We start from the raw sequence: 15,727 nt of genomic DNA, 5'->3' as shown, positions 1-15,727 counted from the left end.
TAGGGAGACATTACACACCAGCTTTGACATGTTTGGCAAAAAGAATTTTAAACCTGTCTTGGTTGACCAGTGTAGTGCAGACATGCATACTGTAAGCAATTTAGAATTTGGACCTAGCCCTGCACAGTGAAATAAAAAGAAAAATGTTCTGTTGGCAAAATGTATGCCTCTAAAATGAGACTGTGGATGTGCGACCTTCAGTCAGTGGTGTAGAATATTTGTCATGACATGTACTTACACTAAACTGGCATACTTTATGGCTACAAGGCTGAGGAGAGAAACTAGAAGCAATGGAAGGCAATCATACTGTAAGGGGAAGTTTGATTAGTTTGGACAATGTACTAGGAAAAGAGAGATGAGTCAAGGCTTGAACAATACTGAGTGTTAATACAAATGTGTCTGAGTCACCAGTCGTAAAGGTGAAGAGAATTAAGAGATACAGAACACTGCGAGCGAAAACCGCCCACATTGTGAGTTCTGTCAGCATATTCAGGGACGACACAAGATGGGCTTTAGTTGCTAGTGAGGAGAAGGAAACCTTCCATTAAATGGTGGTTTGCTGACTAACTGCATCTTAATGCAAAGAAGTTTATTGGTAGACACAATGGAGACAAATGGATGGAGAGATGAGGAGGGTTGTGATTGAGGGAATGGGGTGAAAAGGGATGCAAAGGGGTCAAGGGGATGGGATGAAAAGGGTTGAGGGCAAGGGATGAGAAGATTCGAGGGGGAGGAATGAAAGGGAGTGAAAGGGGTCAAGGGGATGGGATGAAAAGGGGGAGGAATGTGACTAATGATGGTAGGGGAATCCAGGGAGTGAGACGCAGGGTTGCGGCACATGTCAGGAAGCTTCGATCCTGGTTCCTGTAATAAAAGGTGGGAGAGGAAAAGGAGTGTAGAGGGGGTGGGGGCTGAGAACAGAGACGAACAGAGAGAGACAGGTTATTTACTTAGTTTTAGAGGGGAAATGGAACGATATGCGGCATGGTCTGGTTCCTGAACTTACCAGTAAGTTATAATAGGTGAATTTAATATCTCAAGTTTTTAATCCAAGTCAATTCAAATAATTACATTTTTTATTGTGCCAGAGCATCCGTGCGTTTACTGTACATACAATTCAACATAAAAACGCAGACAATGTACCATTCATACAAACACATCATAACATACCATACCCACGTATTAGATAAAAGAACTTGCAAAGTACAGTTGAGAGGGCATCAGTAAAAAAAAATAAATAAAAAAAAGGATTAAGAAGTATCTAACATCCTTTTTTAGTACCTAACATCCCCCAAAACTAAGGGCTAAGTACATAGATGATTAAAAGGTCCTAAAGAGGTAGTAATAAAATGACTAAGCCATTCGTGAGTCTGATGGGTGTGGGCACAAAACTTGTCTGTGACAGTTCTCAGTAATCCAGGTCATGGTAATCCAAAAGACGTTAAATAAAGGCAACTGGACTTGGGCACAAAACGCTCTCTTGATCCTGAAAGTGAGTGAGCTATGTCTCTGGCCTGAGGGGAGCAGGTTGTATTGACTGTGCAGTGTGTGAGTGGTGTCTGAAGTTACCTGTGTTCCTTTTAGTTTTTCATGGGTGGTTCCTGCTCCAGTCCAATTATTTTACTGCTCATTGTTATGATTTTGTTTAGTGGATTGTGGTGGATGGTGGATAGGGACTCAAACCAGACTGAGATGTTGAAGGTAATGACTGATTCAATGAAACATTTGTAGAAAGCTGTCAGAACTGACTGGAGAACCTGAAGTTTGTGGAGTTACTGTTGACATTTGGAGAGGATACTTTCACTGTTTTGTTGGAAGGTGAGTTTGTGATCAATAGTTGTCCCAAGGTATTTGAATGACTCAGCTCTCTCTAATGGCTTGCTGTTGACTGACAGAGAGAGGATGATGGGGGGATCTTTGCGAAAGTCCACAACCAATTCTTTACTGAGCTACCTGCACCATCTGCAGAACTGTCCATCTCACTCTGTAAGCCTGGTGAAATTACTTGAGGGACTCCTGTAGAGACTATTCTGGATGAGCTGAGGTGGCCGTTGACCCGGACCCTCTGGTGTCTGTCTGTTGGGAATGAGAGGATCCAGAGAATCGGGTGCAGATTGACAGCCATCTGGAGCAGTTTTTGTCCCATCAATCAAGAGGTCGCACTGAGTTACAAGTGCTGGAGAAGTCCACAAAGACCATTCTGATGACTTGGGTTTCTCAAGATGGGTGTAGGTGCTATGCAGCAGCGTTAGTATGACATCATCCACACCTCTGTGCTGTTGTATGGAAACTGAAGGGGGTCAGCATGCATACTAACCTCTTCCTGAATTTGGGAGAGAATGAGCCTTTCAAATGCGTTCATGACCAAAGATGTTAATGTCATGGGCTGGTAGTCACCCACAGGTGTGTTTGCTTTTTTGCTATGGGACAAATGATTGAGAACCTCCAGTGTGAGTGTTCAGATAAGGAGCGGTTGAAGAGATGACAGAAGACATCAGCAAGCAAGAGGAAAGTTATGTGGAAAGGAAGAATAGCTGTGAAAACAGATCCTGCGTGTGACTTGTGTGCAGGAAAAATTAGGTTTACCATCTGATATGCAAGTGAATCCTAAACTGAGAGCAAGTCTTCACAAATGTCAAATCAAATTAGTTTACTCTATCCATTGGTATGTTAAATCAAGTTGTGGGCTTAAAATAGGTAAAGAAATACATAAAAATAAAGATTATTTATACAAATAGTTGTTTGTTGTTTCGTGATCAGTATTTGTGATAAGCTGGAGGACAGTGGTCTGGGCTTGTGTCCATCAAGAAGTTGCACTGGGAAGCAAGAGAGACAGCAGGCTATGAGTAGTTGAGTGGTGACAAAAACTTTTCCACATCCCCCAGGTGAATGGCTGATATTGGGATTCTCGTAAAAAAGTGCTTCAATAAAGCAGCAGAGCTTTACACAGGTCACAGCAGGAAGGTCTTACCAGTGGCTCCGTGAGTCAGGCTCCTGTGCCTTAAAGGATTACTTGTCCATGTTCATACTGTACTTCTCTACTACAGTGATGTCAGTTTACAAGCAACAGGAGACTGGTAGTGCAAGATTCCACTTAGTTTTACCCAGACCATAACTTGCTCATAAAAGACTGGTCAGTTATCTATTACATCAGATTGATCCACAAATGTGCTACTGAAGAAAGCCATGGCCCCAGGTCTGATGATGACATCAATGAAAAACACAGAGACCTTGTAGAAAGAGGTGTCTGCTGTGGATTTGTAAGTTAGTACGAATAATCCAACTGCTTAGACAGATTTAGACAAAAGTCTAAACGATTATTATTTTTTAATAGACTATATGAATCTTGAGAGTCATAAATAATGTGCAGCACAATATGGCGACAGACTGCCAGAGGTATGATAACAGATAGTTTTGTATTCTCTATTTTCAATGCAGTGGCCCTTACAGTGAGGTCAGGATTATTGCTGACATTGTGGCAGAACAAACTGAATGAACCAATGACTGTGCTGAAGGCCATCTCGCCCATCTGGGTGGATTAGGAAATAATTTTCAGTAAAATAACCTTATACAAACTGAACCCTGGACACCGGTGAAACCACATGTTGCATTTTTCACATGGGAGATTGAAAATAGACTAATCCACAGATATTACTCGCTTTGCTTGCATTTGTTAGATGTCTGTAAGATTGTTTTCCACTTTGAAGCAAACAAAAATATGATTTGGTTGTACACACACTGTGCAACTGAACAACTCTTTGTAAGATAAGAGTGCCTGAGGCCATAAGGTGCTATTTTCTTCCAACGAATTAGAGCTTTTCATTCTTTTCCACAAAACTGCAGGTTTGTGGACCTTTTTTAATGACTGAGTGAGTCACATCCCCGCAACCAATGAATCTTAGAATACAGTTTTATGAGTTTAATACTACTACACTGTACAGGAGATGTGTGATGCTGTCCACTCCACCCCCACTACACTGCTCATGCTTGTTCCTGTTTTCACCTCCCTGGGACACAGTGCATTGCATTCAAATTTGCGTTTCAAACGCCTGACTTTCAGACATCGGAGCCACGACTGTGCCTCTCCTCTTTCTTTTGTTTTCCCTTTCAAACTCAACAGATGTGCTTTGTGGCCTAGTTTCACTTGAACTGATCTTATTCCCCATGAAAGTTTGCAGGGTTTAATTTAAATGGCAGTAACTCCTGAGAGTCCAAATTGAAAATTCAAATATTGTCCACAAACCACGCACTGAGATAGATGTACATAATTGTGGTTGTCATATTTTGACACTGGTTTCTCGTACAATGCAGTCAAATCATTGACACTAAGCAGCCTGTCAAAGACGTGTTCATTTGTGTTTAGGGGAATGGGGGCAAACCATGTTAACAGTCCCGAATGATTAAGGATTTACATTAATAACGTGTAGTTTGAAGAAACCTTGTGATCTTTTCTTTTAGGCTTTTGCTGTCTTTCATCTACTTCCTTCTTTCTTATCTCTTTGTAGCTGACCACATTTCTCTCACCTTGCTCCCTGTCTCTCTTCTCATGAATTGCATTGCTTTTACAGAATGTCTTCTGGTTAGGAGAGGAGAAAGGCATTGTGTGCTGCTGTCAGTCAAATATATTACAGCTCTACAGGATCCTTATCATTCTCCCTCTAAAAATAAGTAGATTGGCTCCTGACTTTGCCGGCCAGATAAATCTAAAGATGTCTATGTTTTTTTCCCACATCGATAATTCAACATGAGAGGCTCAATGAGAAGGCTAAATCGGATTTTTTTTTTTATTCAAGTTGCTATCAAAAATTCCTCAAAGAGGTTATGACCCTGTTCACGCAAATTTGCTCTGATCTCATATGCAGACATGTGTTACCTACACCTTTCAACTTTTAAGCATGACTGTTCACCTGTCAGAATTATCATTATGCTGTCAGCTGTCCTCGCTTATGTCGACTTCACTTGCAGAATTGTTTAAATGGTTGAATCTGGACTTGCGGCACAGATTCACCAGGAAAAATCTGTAGCAGTTATGAAATGGAAGTAAGCAGTGGCTTCAAACCAAAAAGAAGGGCACATGGGTTTGTTCATGGTCCCTATCTTTTTTGCTCTCCTGTGGCGTGTCAGGTTTCGAGATCCCAGAAATATCCAGGTGAGACTTGGTTAAGATGGGTAGCTGGTGAGCACCAGTGAGTTTTTTTTTCTTTCGTTTTTTCTATTCTTTTTTTTTTTTTTTTTAAATTGGATTTTATTTTTGTCCAGTTTGAGAGACCTCCATCTTATCCCGCAACCCAGTCCTTCCATCCAATTTCCATCTCGCCATGTGAAAATTGGAGTGATATAAAGATGTGAGTGGCAGATGAAGAAGACAGTCACAGATAGGGAAAAAAAGGAGGGCAATGGAATGGCAAAAGATGCAGACAGTGAGATATGAGGCAGAGAGTAAGATGGAGGCTGGACAAGGTGGCAGCACAGATTTCTGGATATCCAGAGCACAGCAGTGAATGTCTTGACTAGATTTCTTTTACAGATTTACTGAGGTGGAGAAACACAGTTTAGGTGTACCACACAGTAACTGATTTACCTTAGTTCAATAATAATAAGGACAAACAAGTTCATAATGTAGCAGTTCATAAAAATATCTATAAATGATAACATAATAAGCTTGGAAACTAAAGTAAAATGTACTGTCTGTGCCACAATATACAATAATAATAAAACAGCATTAACAATTTGGCTGAAATTCGAAATAAACCTCCACTACCACCTTCGTCCTCTTCTTTTCAGGTAAACACTTATATGTATAAACTGTGAAATAGACATTTCTCATTGTGGATGCATGCGGTTGTGAGCTGATAATAGGGCTGTCAAACCAAATCTCTGTTTTTTGAAATGCATTCCGAGTCCTGTCCTTTTTTTTTTTTTTCTTAACAATGGAAAGTATTCGACGGATTCACCGGCACTGAAAAAGAGTGAAACCACTGAACACAAATAGGGCCTATTAGTGTGTTGGGATGTTTCCTGAGCAGTTGGTTTGCATTCATAATGTACAGGCTGATTCCAGCATATTAGACACTGTTAAAAGAAAATCACTTCCTGGCTCTCCTCCAAAGCCATTAGCCCGTGGGGTCAGCCTGAAGACAAACAGGTAATTGACCGATAGATTCGGGTGAAATCCAGGTCCAGGGAGAAACAGCAATTTTCTTAATTGCATTTTTAACAGTGGGTGAAAGGATTACAGGTGTATAACAGCAGTGACAATGGCGAAATGGACCTAGCAATTAGACAGTCCTATTACTGGCTTTTCTGTAAACACAAGTCTGCCCAGATCTAGTGCAAAGAACAAAGTAATGCAGAATTATTAAAGCAGATTTCTGGATGTTACCGTGGAAAAAGATGGGAGCCTTGAAATATGGAGGGAATACCAATACATATTGGGTTTATGCATGACTGAGAAGCCAGAGTTTGTTCAGCCACTCTCAAACCGATGTCCACCGAACACTGAAACCTCAGGAGGCGTCTGTCAATCACACTAATGGACACTAACAATACGGTCAGTGGATATGGAGGTATGCTGTTATACTAAGACTTCAAGAGATTCTCCAACAATACATGGGGTACTAACTTATTAAGACGCTACAGAAACTTAACTTAAACTAGCAGCTGAGAGTTACGGGTGTACACATTTACAATGTTCTGTCCACAACACGTGTCAAATTGAAATGGAATAGAACGGTTACAATGGGGATATTCTGTGTATTCACAGGCAACATTATCTGCACCCCATACATCCCAAGTCTCTACCTGTCTGACCTTATGTTTACAAGCTCTACTGTTCAAACATGGGTAGCAGCATGACTGATGTGGAGGAGGAGGAAGGGGTGGGGTGGCAAACACCCTTCGCCCGGCAGGTATGACTTTCGACAGTGGATGAGACACGCTGCTTGGTTACAGTGATGAATGGCTTTGCCTACTCTCTGATAATTGCTCACTCAGGGGCAAAGAGAGGTCCATTAATCAAAATGAGCTGAGGTACAGCAGGACTCCTCCACCACTGGCTTCAATGGGATCTAACTGGTCAGGACGCTGTCATTCTTAAAATGACAGTCATTTCCTCTGCCTGACGGTCCAGGAACTTACTCAACAGAGCAGCCATGGAAGGAAGAGGACAGGGCTCTCCATTAAGTGATTGTCAAATTGATTGTCAAATGTAATATCCCGTCAACTTAAACTTGACTGTAGTACTGGCTCTGTTGACGTAGAGGAGGAGAAGAAAAGGGAGAAAGACCTTCTTTGTCAGATGATTTCAGGAAATACAGTGGAAGAGCTGAGATAAATTTTTGTAATAGTAGGTGAGATGGAGAAAATTTTTACATTTTTTTTCTATAAACTACTCCTCCTTCTCAAGGGTCTGATTCATTATTCCAAGTTAGAACAAGTGACAATTCTGCTCAACTATCAAAGTTTCTGTATCATCTTGTTTGCTGGTATTTAGTTCTGTGATTTACCTGTTCAATCACTTTGCTTAGACACACATACAACCCATATATCTAACACTGACATCTCTGTCTACCCTGCTTTGATCTATAGCATATGCAGTGTGGGAAGGACAATAAGAAATGAAAAAGTAATTTCAACAAGAATTGGAGAATGAAATTCCAAGAGAAGAAAACTATGAAAATTGATGTTCAGTATATCCTGCATAACTGTTTTTGTTTTCTGCTGCATTCATGATTTGTTTTATCATTTATTTTTCATTTATTAGTCTCATGTTAATATGATTTAAAGAAATGTCAGAAATGTCTTAACTGTATTTGCAATTGCACTGAGTGCATCTTTAATTGACTGCCCACACAAAAAGAACTTTGACACCCAGAGGAGTCATAGTACATCTTGGGTATATGCCAACAAATGACACTTGAGCTTTTCTGCATCTCCCTAAACTGTCTGATGTCTAATCATTTATATTGTCTAATATAATGAGTGCAATGTGCATATTGCTTGTAGGCTGTTTGTGTAGCAGGGGAGCTACCAATGAGCTGAAACAAATTCCTTGTATGTATTAACACACTTTACCATGAATCTTATTCTTTTTATTATTCGTCATGCCTTTAAATGATACTGAAGATGGCCTTGGAGGATATTATTCAAAACCACTAAAACCCCTTGGCTTGACATAGATTTTAAATAGTAAAATATTTCATAGTGCTCTCTGCACTCCCTTGCTGAGGCTGCTGCCCCCACGACCCAGATCTGGATAAGCAGGCGAAGACGAGTGCAAGTTATAAAGCTTACAGAAATGTGTTTTTATATCAATTTTTGCCATCGCATTCGACTGCACATCAGCAGCATGACTGATACCAAGTAAGTAAATGAGTAGCAATGGGCACTGTGCTGGATCTTACACACCTATGGAATCTATTTCCTTGCTGCTCACTCTTTCCATTTTAAAAACAACTGTGGAGATGGAAGAAATGTGCTGTCACTCTGATCACATCTCATCTTTCACAGAGTTGCATGAGTTAATAGCAAACTGGGGGCTTGTATGGTGCCACCTCCCTCCTCATATATGGAGGCAGGCTGTGGGGCTGCCAGTGGACTGGGTTTTAGTTGTCCCCACAGGAACTTCAACCAAACACGTTCATTTAAGTGTTGAAGTTTCTACAGATGAATTCATTCAGCTTGAAAAGAAGAAAGAAATCATTATCTCACAAGTTAAATACGAATATTCATATGTCTCGGAGAAATGCTTTAATCATATTCCTTTCTGTTTTGTCATAGACACAGATAATTCCATGTGAATGAGAAGCTCTTTGTCCCACTCACTTTGATGCTCTGTATTACTGTAATTTGGTGGCTGGGCTTTTTCTTGTAGGCCATCTGCCTCTGTTAGACACTCGTGCCTTAACCCCATGTACAGGCTTAACCTGAGAATTAGTCAAGATGAGTGATGGTGTGATCAAGGTGACAACTAACTCTAATGTTTTCTCATCTATCTTCCTTTTCTCATTCACAGAACCACGGCGCTCTGTGAAAATATGTTAAAGCACAAACAATTCCTGCCAAAAAATAGTGCTGTTGTCGAAAACTAATGAAGACCCAGCTGGCTCAGCTGTCCAAAAACTTTAATAACATACTCAGCAGTAGTCTCTGTGCTGGGGAATAACAAATATTCAGGCTAAGAAAGAGTAACAATCTTTCATCATTCAATGATAGCATTCTATTAGAAATCAAATGAAAATGGTGCTATTGTTGAAAATACAAGAAACATTTTTCAATCCATTTTTCAATTTGCCTGTATATAAGAACACTTTATGTTAAACTGTATATAAAGGATAGATGGTGTTGCATACAAATAAAAAACTTCATGTAATAAAAGAGACTGAATGAGATGAAGAGGAAGGGCAGTATCTGTGTATCAGCCAGGAAAACAGAATGCTTATCATTACAAGCTCTCCTCATTTGCCAGTGGCTGAGGATCCGTTCTCTGCAGCTGCAGACGCACACACAAGCATACATAAACAAGAAAAATTGATTACCACGTCTTCCTGATTGCAGCCACTCTGTCTTCTAAATCTAAATTGCAACTCCAGACACAAAAGCAGCCCATCGCTGGAGCACACTAAATCAATCTCTCCCGCTCTCCAGCCCTTCTACTGCCAAATAAAAAGTACAACCTTTTGCAGAGAAGTGAAAAACCCAGATTGTAAAAGTTGGCATGTAGGGCACTGCTGTCTGCATTGTACAGCCTTATACTTGAAGGGTGGAAAATTTTCATTTTTAAGGTTAATGGATTTTTGTAGGACAGCCACATGACTTCTAGATATGCAGGGAGACTATGACCATAGCTTTCACCAAATTATCCATACTGTCCACCAGATTACATGACGTTCCACAGTGTTTACTTACAGGATTTCCTCCACTGCTGGCCATTTTACACCAAGGTTGTTATCTGTTTAATTACCAACTTTACACACCATTGATTTTAATTCTAAACTATTCACATTATACAACACACTGCATTTTAAACAAAGACAAAGGAGTTAAAATTCAATGATTAAACTCGATGAAGTATGTCAGCAGTTTTGTGTATCTGCTAAGAAATAATTCAGAGCCACACACCAGACTTTTGGTACAGACACAAGAGCTCCACCACCACCACCACCACACTTCCATTAGATCTACTCTAGGTCACCAGTGTTTGTCATATGTGTCATAACCCATATTTAATGTGTCCTTATTTGTTAGTCAGACAAGACACTTCGCATGAGAATGACTGGCAGACATTTTCCTCAGTAAGGGCCAATTGTGTGTAGTGGTCATCTGTTTGGAATGCATTCCCATGTTGCGCTGAAATGCTCTCATTTGTACCCATGTCTAGTTTAGTATTCAAGTGCAAGCAGGGGCACTCTTGGTTGTTCAGTAGATGTTGTTAGAAAAGTTACCAATCCAATGTGGCCCGTTCTTAAAGACATAAATGTGGAGCCACTGAGGCTGAGAGGTGTCATTCACAGACAGAGAATATTATTGTCTGTGATAACCCTCCCCACTTAGCCTTGCATGAAATTGGATCAATTTCTTCTTAGAGGAGGACTAATCAATATCAACAAGGACGGAGCTTCAGCCCGAAATCTCGCAGCTCTTCCCCCGTTTCATTCTTTTCCCATTAGTGTCACACTACTCTGTCTGACACACCTCAGCAAGCTGCACCAACACCCTGCTCTCAGCCACCTCTTTAAATAAAACGCATGTCGACCAGTGAGTGTCGCAATAATTAAGGCGCGAGAACGACAGCAGACCCACATTGTGGTATGATGTTCTTTTAGGAAACACATTTAAAAACAGTATACAAACTCCACAGGTGACTGATGAGGAAGAATAATGCCCAGTGAATTTAAATGGATAAATCAAAGAAATACAAGCCACTTAATATGCAGCATCAGGCAGAGACACATCAGCTATGCAGTGGATAATTATTAACTTAAGCACATTAAATTCACACACACAAAAAATGCATGGCTTGGAGCTGATAATCTCTCTCTAAGAAATATTTTTTAGCACTGATAAGGAGTAGATGACTATCAGTTCATGGTTATAAGCTTAAAGTTTGCTGTCAGTGCTGCACAGAGGAGTGTAAAGAGTGTATAGAGGAAAAGCTCAGCAGCAGAGATGGATTTATGATACAAAGAACAATAGAACAAGCAGTCACATTGTGTTCTGAAAGAAAACATTTCTCCAGAATTCGGATAAAGGATGAATGCGACAGTGAAAAGAGACATGTTGAGTTTAAAGCTCGTAATAATGTGCTATAATGATGTAAGAGGAAGTATGTGTGAAGACGGGTTACCCTTAAACCAATATACAAAATAAGCATCTACAAGAGAAACCAGTTTGTCCTCAGAAATAAAGAATAAATTAAGAAAGAATAAAAAATATATGAGTCATGTGACAACAGATAAGATCATTAGCAGCCCCACAAGTATTTTAAGAATAATTCTTCAGGTAGGTGTGAAATCCTATGGCAACAAAATCAAAAAAAAAAAAAAAAAGACAGCAAGTTTTGCTACAGGATAGAAAAAAAAAGGAAATAAAGAGGCCCAATTAGCTAACTAACATGGTTGAGAAGACAAAAACCTTGTCCAAATCAAACATATACATTGGGAATCATTTTCTTGTATTTTTCAGGAATATGCTTCATAGAACATTTACAGTGTTTAATAAAACAATATTGTAGAACTACTTTCCTTTTTTCTTTACTTATTTTGTAATTTAATGTATTTTATCTTGCTGTAATGTACTGCGATGTTAATCTTAATATGCACTGCTTAAAATGTTAAAGGAACCCTTTGAAAACAAATCAGATATCAATGCTGGTCATCTATACTGACATGGACTGGAGGATGTGTTGGGAATGAAAGGATGCCACATCGTTTGATGGAAATGAAAATGATCAACCCACAGAGGGATGAATTCAAAGACACCCCCAAAGTCATAGTGAAGATACAGTATTATGTGACAGACTCGTTCATTTTGCTGAAATTTCATTGCATCAACTCAAAATGGAAGCGCCGTGCTACTATGCATGCCTGACAACTTTGGGGGCATGCTCCTAACGGTGTCCTGGGGTATCTCTACCCAGATAGGAACCAGTGCATCACTCATCTCCTGGACAATCTGAGGTACAACCTGTTGGCTTTTGGTGGACCAAAACATAATGTATCATTTTATTTATCCTCCAGCTGGGACCTCTAGTACATACAGCAACCTTGACAAACCACAACAGTGGAGGGATGCTCTCTTCCAGGTACAAAGAGAACTGGACTGAACCTGTGAGCGAGTTATTTTATAAGCATATATAGGCTATACGGGGAAAACAAAAAAATAAATAAAAACCAAAACAACGACGACAAAAAAAAAAAAATAATAATAATCTAATTGACAGGGAGCAAGAAGAGACAGAATAGTTTCATATCTCTGTGAAAAAAAAAATTTGCAACACGATTACTGAATATCTTTTGAAAGGTTTGCCACTTGCTACATGCACTAAAGCCACAAGATTAGCTAGAAAATGACTGGGTTACCAATGAAGCAGTAGAAATACGAGTTAGAAAGTGCACTTACAGGCACAATTTGCGCAATAAATATAATATAGACAAAATGCACCTAATATAGGCACAAAAATCAATATCAGGACATGATCTTTGGGTCAACTCACTGAGGTTGTGCAGTGTAAACCGTTCAGAGCTGCCCATATTGAAAAATTCCAGGATGAGATATGGGATATGAAAAAGTATGGCACATTGTTATAATAAAAATAAAGGGTATTACGCAGGGTATTATCGTTAGCTAGTTGTAATGTGAGCTGACATGGAGTAGCTCCCTCCGTCCTTAATATCCTGTGCCACCATTCTAACAGTGGCTGGGAAGAAGCTCTGGTGGAGACGGGCTCTGCAGGTGCTGATGGTGCTCAGGTGGTAGTCTACGCACTGGAACTGAGCTTGAGCTGGGTGGTATTTGCGTCTGTGGACGTTATGTGCTTTCTGTCTGCCGCGCTGGGTGTATATAGAGTCAATGGTGGTTGGGAAGCACAACCAGTGACCTTCTCTGTGGCTTTGATTGTAGCGTCTTCCTCTCAGTCAGGGTGGTGTCATTGTACCACACTGTGATGGCACTGGTCAGGATTCTTTCAGTGAGTCTTCTGTAGGCTTGGACGTCATTGTAGTGTTGTCGGCCCAGATGAGATTCTCTGAGATGCGCAGACAGAGGAACTTATGGCTCCACCAGTCCCTTTGATGATGAGAGGCTGCAGAGGAGGAGCCCATCCCTAAAGTCCAGGATGAGCTCTTTGCTTTTTTTTTTGTCAGTGTTGAGCACAAGATCATTATCCTCCCCATAGTCAGTTGTCATGTGCACCAGGTTCCTGTATAATGACTCCTCTCGTCCTCTGATTAGGACAAGGATGGTCACCTCATCAGTGTATTGTATGATGTGATCCATATTAATGCTTTTACAGTACATCCTTTATGGAAGGTCACTTATCACAGACCTGTATCTATTCAGTACAGCAAACCAGTTCACAAAGCACAGGCAGCTTATTGGAAAATTATATTATTTTAATAACACACTTTAAAAATCAGTGTGAATAAGTGTCCATTAAATAACCTTAGCCTAAGCCTGGATAAAGGTAATGGGACCATCACTGACTACATTTTCTTCAGTCACAGCTAATAAATGCCTCATTATTACATGTTCACAAAGGTCAGATAACAAATATTTTTGCACATTAGGAACATTGTCCCCTTTTCTTTTGTGTTTCTTTTGTTTGTTTCCACTCCATGGACACACTAGATCAATAAAATGCTGTTGCAATTACTACCATCGGCAGCCATTTGGAATGATTGGATTTGCTCCAAAGGCTGAAAAATGGACTTTGGCTGTATCATGTGGTCGACTTTGCAGTGTTGTAAGTCCATAATTGGATAAATTACAAGCTAAGAAAGCCGTTTTGCTGCAGGCAAATAAAAAATCATGTGTGATGTCAATTAGTTTTCCACTCCTGAATCCTTACTGCATGAAATAGCCCTTGAAACACTGGGCAGCTGGATAAACTATTTGCATAATCATGACATCAAAGCTGCTGTCTCACATAGGACCAATCGGTTTCTCATTTTAAATGCCGAACCACACAGAGAATTTAAAAAACAAGCAGATTAGAACAGTCAACATGAGTATGTCACTAAAGGGATAGCTCATCGGCATAGTGCAACGTGTCGTGCGCACTGAGTATGAAACATTAATAAAACCTTTTACAATGTGACTTATTCTTCATGAAAAAACACACAATCCGTTTGAATTATAACTGCTTATCTTGCAGACGATCATGGGGCGCTGGTGGCTATCCCAGCTGTTAAACATTGACACGCAGGCACAAAAGAACATTTTCCACAAACTCCACAATGAAATGTTCATGCCCCAAAATGCACCATCATGAGAGGACAATTGCAAACCACTGCACTGCTCCATCTTCAATTCAACTTGTTGCATAAGGCAAATGAAAATATTTCTAAAAAAAAAAAAAAACCCTGATGACGCTCCAGGAAACAAATCCCTATTTGCCATTATATTTAAATTGCTGTACAGATTACAGATTGGTTATAGTTACATTTTATTTGAATTTATTTATTTATTATGACTTTTATTTTATTATTATTTATTTTATTTTAAGTCTAAATCTGCCTTAGAGCTATAGTATACAGGGGACTTTGGATATTTTCAAAGTGGCAATAACCCAGGGACTGCTGCATTGATATTACTCTTGCAATCTCAGGAGCCTCTCAGCAGTTTGATTGGATAACACTTACATTTGGAGCTCTCAGGCATACATCTTTATTCATACGTATAAATCACTCAAACTAGAGCAGGGGATTTGAGTCACAAATCCAAAAAAAGCAATAAGCATGAAGGAGGAAATGTCCAATACAACACAATTCCACTTTTTCACCAAGCAGTGACTGTTATGAGTCAGTATAGGAAGTAGGAGAGAAGACACAAAACATATCTGATTGAACCAATCGGAACCAACTGTTATGAAGACAATGAATCGGGAGGTAATTCAGTGCTTTTTAAGGACACCTGGGTTCATGATGAGGAGGAGGCAACAGCATGTACCTGTGTGACAACAAGTTTTTATATTTCACCCCTGTGAATGTACTGTAGCATTTGCAAATTACTGCATCCAACTACATTGCATCCAGATGTGTTGAAACATTTCATACATTTCTTACTCTACAAATTCAGTATCTAGGTTTCAGAAGGTGCAGTTGGAATGTGGCAGCCCACAGAAGTCAATGTGCATCACTTGCAAGAGCATTTAACCCACATTAATATTTAACATTGTGTGCATTTCAGTAGTGTTGTCAAGATACAAATGACCTTCAGGCTTGCATTGACTATATAGACTTCCTCCTCCAATTGTTTACTATGCAGCTGTTGGACTTCGAGTTTCAGTATCTACCCCAATGACAAAGGCCACAAAAGGCAGCATTATACGTAAAGGAACTTGGTGGAATGATGGGTTGATATTTTTTTCAGAGGCATCGCTGGACAGTGCAGAAGCATGAGGTTTTCAGCCCTGCACAAAAGTGCTGGACTGCCACCTAATGGTTCAGCTTCAACGACAGTTTACTAAAGTGGTAAATGAAAAGTTGAACCATTTTTAACAGGTAGTGAC

Source organism: Mugil cephalus, chromosome 20 (genome assembly GCF_022458985.1).
Source record: "Mugil cephalus isolate CIBA_MC_2020 chromosome 20, CIBA_Mcephalus_1.1, whole genome shotgun sequence".
Classification (NCBI taxonomy): Eukaryota; Metazoa; Chordata; class Actinopteri; order Mugiliformes; family Mugilidae; genus Mugil; species Mugil cephalus.
This window is presented reverse-complemented; position numbering follows the sequence as displayed.